Source organism: Semicossyphus pulcher, unplaced genomic scaffold (genome assembly GCF_022749685.1).
Source record: "Semicossyphus pulcher isolate SPU_LCO1_2020_fin unplaced genomic scaffold, fSemPul1.0.p SCAF_12, whole genome shotgun sequence".
Taxonomy (NCBI): domain Eukaryota; kingdom Metazoa; phylum Chordata; class Actinopteri; order Labriformes; family Labridae; genus Semicossyphus; species Semicossyphus pulcher.
In genome coordinates this window covers 16635817-16643877 of record NW_027211626.1, presented here as the reverse complement: position 1 = coordinate 16643877, position 8061 = coordinate 16635817, and positions in this window count along the sequence as shown.

Here is an 8061-nt window from a genome sequence, read left to right as displayed (position 1 = left end):
AGCGACCCAGACTCAACCACCATCTGGTTTAAATTTCCGTCAGTGTTTCATTTTTTAATGGTTATCTGATTTGAGTAACTTAGTCATGTTACTCACACCTGAGTAACATAACTAAGAGATATGGATTTGCAGAAACAATGTTTTTACCTCTCTAACTGTAGACTTTGTCTTTGTGCAGATAATTATTGTCATCTTACTTGTTACTGTGGGTAATGATTGACAGGGGACGGTACACAGAGTACAGGACTGCACATGCAGCGACACACATCGTTGCTGCAATACATGACTTAACATATTATTCATTTGTGCAGCTGACACTGTTCAAAACAAAACACCGGACCCCTTAATCTGACCTTTGACCTCTGACCTGCAGTGGAGGAGAGAATTCCCCCCTGGCGGTCCACAACATGTCAGTAGTCTCCTCTTCTCTGCAGCTTGAATTATAATAACAGTGGACCTTAAAGCTCCACTCCACTAATATTAGATTACAGCATGTTTTTGTAAAGAGACGACCCATCACGGCTCTTTAAGAGATCATGTGCTCGCGATGTAATGGCTTCAGCTCCGATTGAGGACACTGAACATGATTGAATACAGCAGGAAACCCATAACTATAATAATAAAACACTGGAGTGGAGGCTGTATCTGGACTCATCTCTCTAATGGCTGGTGTCTGTGTCAGAGTGAGGCAGAGATATGAGACATTTTACAAGCTGATCTGCCTGGAATGACTTATATACTGCAGACCTCAGCCGAGCTGCCGTTTTTTAGGCGAGAGGGACAAGAGGGGAGCAGAAATATCTTCTCTGTGAGCTGCAGGAGCTCTGGATCAGCCTGTGTTATTACACCTGCAAGCAATGAGTGGGCCACAAAGCTCCTCTGCACACTGGAGATCAACCAAGGAGCACATTAGGCTTCCTACTGCTGCACTCTTCCTCCATTTATCCTCCTTCTTTTCAGTCTCCGTCTTCTGCTGGTTTTATTCTTCTGCTTTTTTTTATTTCAGACCTCATCAAAGGGAGTTTGATTGGCATGGATTCTCTGATTCTGGGTGTCTCGCTCAAATGCATTTTGACAGTAAAGAGGACTCCACACTGAGCCCTCCCAAATCCATTTTTACGCTGATATTTTTGCTTTTCATTCCTTTATTAAAAAGCTTTTTTTTTTTAAAGTCAGACTTGATATGTCCTCTCCTTTTCCTTCCCGCTCTCCGTGCATGAACACTACCGAGATTATTAAGTCATCCTGCCCTCGCTCCTGCTTCCAATATGTTTGGACAGCCAGGGAGGAAAAAAGTCCCGATAATAAACTCCAGAACAAATCAATTATCCCTGTGCCAATCTCTGTGTGTGAGCGGGGACAGAGCGAGCTTTTCACCCAAGATCAGCAACTTTTCAGATTCTGCAGACCGAGCACAAGAGGAGCCGTGTTTCATGAGCTGCATTAACATTGTTATAAAATATATCCTAAAGTTTGTTTACTGGTTTTATCAGCATGACTGCTGAATCATCTTATCTGTATCCACTAAAACAAGCTCTAATACTGGGTTTAAAGTCTGTACCAGTAAGTATGTCTTTAATACAATCAGTTCAGATGCAACACGAGCATTTGGCAGCTCTAAAATCTTTGGGCCTCTCTTTGTCTGTGTGTAATGTTTTGAGTTTGTAGTCAGATTAAACTGATATTGATGCGATTGATGATGATGACAGTGAGGATGTTGTTGATGTTGATTAGGATATTCATGATGACGACTATATTGACCTTAAAAAAAAATACTGTTGGCACCAGTGTCCGATCGCTCAAGAAGCTGTTTGTTTGGCACTTATTGACGCTGTTCCCTCCTGTCGTCATCGTGGCTTGTGTTGTATTAAGATGTATATCAGATGTTTGTCGCTTTGGAAATTGTAACATTGTTGTTACATTAAACAACACTTACTTTTTAGTTAATTACATCTTATAATACAATGAATCCATTTTGCAAGAAAATAAGCTAAACTGCAGCTCTAACTCACAGATTACAATGATAAAAAACAAAAAGGAAACCTACAAAAATCTTTATTCACTTTCTCTTTTTCATTGAAAAAAGTTGCTCAATCAAAAGAGTTGGTACAAAAAAAAACATCACTTCATTCTTTTTACACGCATATATACAAACAGAAATTAAAACAGGAATAAAAACAGAAAAAAAAAATTCTGTCAAAATTTGACACTTCAAACTTCCTGGTTACCGTTGCCATGTATGGGAAAAGGTATCCTCAGTGAACTTTCACCAAGAACACACTATATTATTTAACATATTTAAGCAATATCACATGAGCGGATGAGAAGAGAGTGACGCTGTTCTGAATATTATAACAGCCGTGGACCTGGAGTGTGCAATTGCTTTTATACAACAGTTATACAAGCCACAAATAATCCACCAACTCAACTAGTCTCACAACTTAACTGAAACTGGACTTTTGTTGCCAAGCAACCCAAACATTCTCCTGCACTCTGTTTCTGCAGGTTGCCACAGACCAGCTGTTTTATATCATGTACATTTATCTGTTTGTTTTAATTTATCATCAACCAGTGAAATGAGAGTCTGCTGTGTGATTCAGAAGTACAAGTTGATTAATGTGGACATACGCTGTCTGCTGTAATGTTAATTAACAGTGTTCAGAACACCTGGCTGTGGCGGAGTGATACACAGAGTGAAAAGTCCCAGTGATGTCTACCTCGCCCAATGCAAAGTGCTGGAACATCACAATGGCAGTTGAAATGGCAAACGGCAGCAGAAGAGCAGAAGGGGGCGCTTTAGCTAAAGAAGCAGCCGTTTGCTATTGGCGGGCTGTTGTTTACTTCCGCTTTCCAAAATTGGAAACTGGCACCTGGCGTTGCAAACTGCTAAATAAATTTTAACAACCCCGTACTACATACTACCGCCGAACGCAGTATGTAGTATATACTGTAGTATATAGTACCTGATCTCGAACACGGCATATATCAACACTCATGGAATGCCTCTCATCCAATCAGATTACTTGGTCAGAACTAACTGTTGTATTATTCATATTATTATAACAATAACAAAGGTGTACACAACCTGCTGAAAGCTCTACGACTCATCTTCAATTTCATGAGTATGAAATGAAACTGTTGAGCTGTCTCATAGTGAACTTTTGACCTCACAAAGACGCTTCTCCTCAAGCTGACATGTTTCACAACTGTTGTGAAATGAGGGAAAAGGGGGACTTTGCTCACGTCTGTTGGTTCATTTCTTTTTGCTTCATTTTGACTTGTGTTTGCAGCTCAGACACAAAACATTATAAATCACTGTCTGCTTTCTGTCTCCTGGAATAATGCTTTACGGCTGACGCTACACACACAGGAGCCGCTCTTATCTCTTTGTTGGCAACACTGACATATTGAAGTTCTCCTCCTCTGTGCATCTTTCCTCTGACAAAACCAGCCATGGGGGAGAAGATATTCAGCCCGATTCAACAAGAAACACCTGCATCTAAGATGACATATAAGCAATACATAAACACAACTGACACCTGATTCGTGTGTTTCTCACCTCTGATGCTCTGATTTGAACTTTAGAGACTCTCAAGGGGTCTTTAAACTCTGTCTCACCTTCTGCTACGGGCCCTCAACTCACAGTCAGAGCTTAATGATGAATGGACACATGAGGATAATACATTACTGTCGTGCTTACATTGAGGGGAGGCCAGCTCTAATCAGCAGAATATATAGAAAGCTGGGTGGAGGAAGTGAGACCAGTATCGCTTCCTCTCCCTTTGTAAGGAAGCATGAATAACACACACTCTCCCCTCCCATAACAATCCCTATCAAAGCCCCCCACATGCTGCTTTATGAATGCAACAGAAGAATAAACTCTCAGTCATCTTTCCCAGTCGGTACGTAGAGACAAAAGGCCATTAACAAGCACTGAAAGCCGCGTAGTGTCAACAAGAGTCTTCGCATCTGGATGCATTTTCAGATCAGCCTCTAATAGCCGACGCTAATGCAAGATATTTGTCAAAGTGTCAACTTTTCCCGCCCTTAAATGTAATTTGTATTTAGCTGCCCTGACCTGCCACACAGGAACAGGCTCGTTAAAGAAGATAGACGACAATAAACAAACCCATTAAGGAAGAAAGATGGCTGATGAATCATTGATTGTGCTTCCATCCATGTATGTCTTTGTAGCATCTTTTATTAGCATGAAAAAAAGGATCATAAACTCACAAATGGTCTGTATATTAAAGCTCACCCAAGCCTTCATAAGGGTGTCTGTTTTTCTCTGCACAACCATCTTTACTAATCCATTGCCTGAAATAAAAACAACCATAATTTTTGTGACAAAGAACATGGTGCTTGAGTGTTTTATCGCATGAAAGTGTGTTTGGTTCAGGGTAAGATTGTGTATCAGCTTTGATGCCTCTCTCTTTATTTCCCAGTTAGCCATTCATGCTGCTAACAATCGAGCTAATCCGCTGTTTTTTCTATACAAACTGCAGTTCCACACTGTCATTGTTAGGGATATGTCTCCCTTATTGGTACCAGTTCTGACTACTTTGTTGAAAACGGCAAATGGACTGCACTTATGTAGCGCTTTTCTAGTCTTGCAACCACTCAAAGCACTTTTACACGACATATTACACTCACCCTTTCACACACTCATTTATACACTGATGGCCTAAGTGCCAATCTCCCATCAGAATCTGTACCCATACATGCCCATTCACTTGGAGTTCAGAGTCTTGCCCAAAGGACACTTCGCCATGCGGACTGTAGCAGTCAGGGGTCGAACCCCAAACCCTCTGATTGAAAGATGACTCTACCACCGATCCCCAGCCACCCTTAAATCCATGTAAAGTTGATCTTTAACAGTATGAACTGAGAGTTGAAAAAGAGACTATTTTTACAGTAATGGGAATACATTTAAAACAGTCATGCTAAGGCTCTTAAGCTGCTAATACCGAAGAGGTTCATGCAGCTAGCTAAATATTACGATCAGCATGCTAATATGCTCACCATGACTATGCTAACATGCTGTTCTTCATAAGGTGAATGTTTACCATCTTCTTAGCACGCCAACATTTGCACAAGTAACGCTGAGGCTGATGGGATTGATTTTAGTTCAACCAAATTATTGGAACAATGGACGTTAGTGCCACTACTCAATGAAACCTCAAGGGATCATTCAAGTTATTGCTACATGCAGTTCATCATGTAGATATGTAGTTACTTTAATGGATTACTAAAGCTTTGACCTGCTGATAGCATTAGAGGTTATGTCATGGGATCATCAACCTCTATAGGGTTTGTCCTCTGGGGACCCTGAATGTACAAACTATATTTCAGTCTAGGTGGAAGTGATGGACCGTCCCTAGAGCCGCACGTCTCCTGGCTGAAACAACTTTGAACATGATCCCAGTAAACAGCACGGTGATCATCCTCAGCGCGTCTCAAACAGCACATCAGCCATTGTTCCACCAGAAGCAAAACCAATAAGGACTACCAGCGAGCAGCGAGGGCTGTATTGATTTCAGCATATTAAACTTGCCCTGTGGTGTTGATGAATCACTTCCTACAGTGAAGCCCTTAATGACTCTATCCAGCCACCCTGCTGCTAATTAACAAGCTATTTAAAAAGGCAGGCGGAAGTGTCTAATCTGGGCTGGTGGTGGTGGTGGAGCTCACGAGGAAGTCATTCTGCACTCGACCCGCCTGACTGGGCTCCCAAAAAGCCCCGAGACGGCCATCCAGGGACTAATTTATCCTTTGTTCAGGTTGTGTGAATGGAAGAGGAGAGCTCTCTCTCTCTCTCTCTCTCTCTCGGGGAGAGTAACCGGAGAGTGATTTGTCTGCTGGACTGTCGCTGTTCATTCACTGAGCTGATACTGGCTGACGCTTGTTCGCTAATGATCTCGCAGCAGAGTGCTGATCCAGTGACATCTCTCTGGGATGTTCCCTTTATGTCTCCTTCTTCTTTTCTAACAAGGGGAGGTTGGAATAGGCCGCTGTGAAGTCACACGTTTGCAGTTATATTTTAGGTATTTTTTGAGGCTTCACCTTTGATTTCACGATCCCCAGAGGAATCTGTGGAGGGCTTCCAAAACTAGACACATTGTCATGTTAAAGTCTGCAATGAGGAAAACTTTGAACATCCATTATCTAAACTGCTTATCCTGTCCAGGGGGCTGGAGCCTATCCCAGCTGTCATTGGGCGAAAGGCGGGGTACACCCTGGACTGGTCGCCATTCAATCACTGACACATAGAGACACACAACCTTTCTCGCTCACCTTCACACCTACAAACAATTAACCTAGCGAGCATGTCTTTGGACTACGGGAGGAAGCCGAAGTACCCGGAGTGCCTGGAGTGAACCCATGCATGCATGGGGAGAATATGAAGACTCCAAACAGAAGGACCCAACAGCACTAACCACTGCACCAACAGTTCATCCCACATATTCAACTTAAAGGAGCAGTGCGCCCCTGGAAAAAGCCGCTGTCAGTCAAAGCTGGTGTTCTCTATAATCGATAGAAGCAATAATATTTGAAATTTACGCCATAGCTGTGGAGAAAGTTGTACAAACAGCTCATGGTTTCGCCCATTCTACATTCCTACAACACCCAGCATGCATTGTGCCCCTCCCTCTGAAAGGAACGGCCCAGTGAGAGACGCTGGTGTGAAATACGACCGTTTTCGCTGAAGGCAACGGCTCAGAGCGGTACAGAATCCAAAATACGACGAGAACATACCGGTGAATCATCTAAAAAATCTTCTGGTCTGCAGTCTACATTTCAGACAAGATTTTGAACGAGACATGACATCGGAGGCGGGCGTCCTAGATTGAGGAAGTGTAGTTTAGCGAGCTCCCTGGCTCCTGGTTTTCCAGGGCCCATTGGAGAAGCGGATAGCGTCCTCCAAAGGCACAGAGACAGAGACCATAATGGCATTAGCTCCCTATAATAGCATGATAGGACAGGTTGAAAATCTGCAAACTGGCCCTTTAAATGGATGTCTTTATATTAGATTAAACATATTTTTACCCTCTTTTAGCCCACAAGTTTATCCTGTATTGTCTTTTTTGTTAAATATTGATTATCAAGATTAATTACTTTAATTTCTAAGGCTCTGAGAAGATTCTTTTCACAATATATGATGATTTTTTACTGTTCAAGTTTTGAGGAAATATATATAAGTCCCTTGAACTCGCAACTGCAGGTCGTTCAAATAATTCAGATCCACCGCACTCAGCACACGATGGGATTTCAAACCATGACAGCTTGAGCAAACAGTTATTTTGTAATCATTCTGAAGCAATACTTACCACTGCACATATGACCCACCCTCACAGTCAGCATAAAATGTGAATGTGATGTATTAGCTCTCACTATCAGCAGCTAGCAGACCGGATGTAATCAGCACCGTGTTCCTCCAGAGGAAAAGTGATTCTTCAAACCCGGGATCATCGCTCAGTTCGAGCACAGCGCCGACTCTCCCTGGTCTAATGTGGGTTTAATTTCACACAGACGTGGATCTGATAGCAGCTCAGATGAGTGTAAATGGGTAATTTGCTCTCCCTGAAAAGCCATTCCTCAGCAGTGGAGGCAAAACAAATTAATGAAATAGTAATTTCAGAGTGATATAGGAGATGGAGCTGCTTCGGCTGCAGTGGTTTGACATTGAGTCTGCGGTACAGGCTTTGTCGCTTTATCACTCTAAACATTGAATTTGTTACCTCTTTAATGGAAAAATCTTCCCTCTGATCAGCTTAAACACTGTTAAATATCCATTTCTCTTTATTAACATCTACTAGGCTTCTTATCGTCTACTTCAGGTGAGAGATTATCTTGATTTCCCAGAATGTATTCTGGCAGTCCCTGGAGAGCAGGTGTGAGCTTGTTGCTTTCAGTGAACGGTGGGCGTTTTGGCATATTTTTACATTTGCACCTGTGTCCATTACTCAAATGTAACATGTCTTGTAGCTTCATTGGAATTTTGATAGCTTTCTGCATTTCTTTGTCAAAGTGAATCAGCTCCTGTAGAAAGAACCCTTTGCT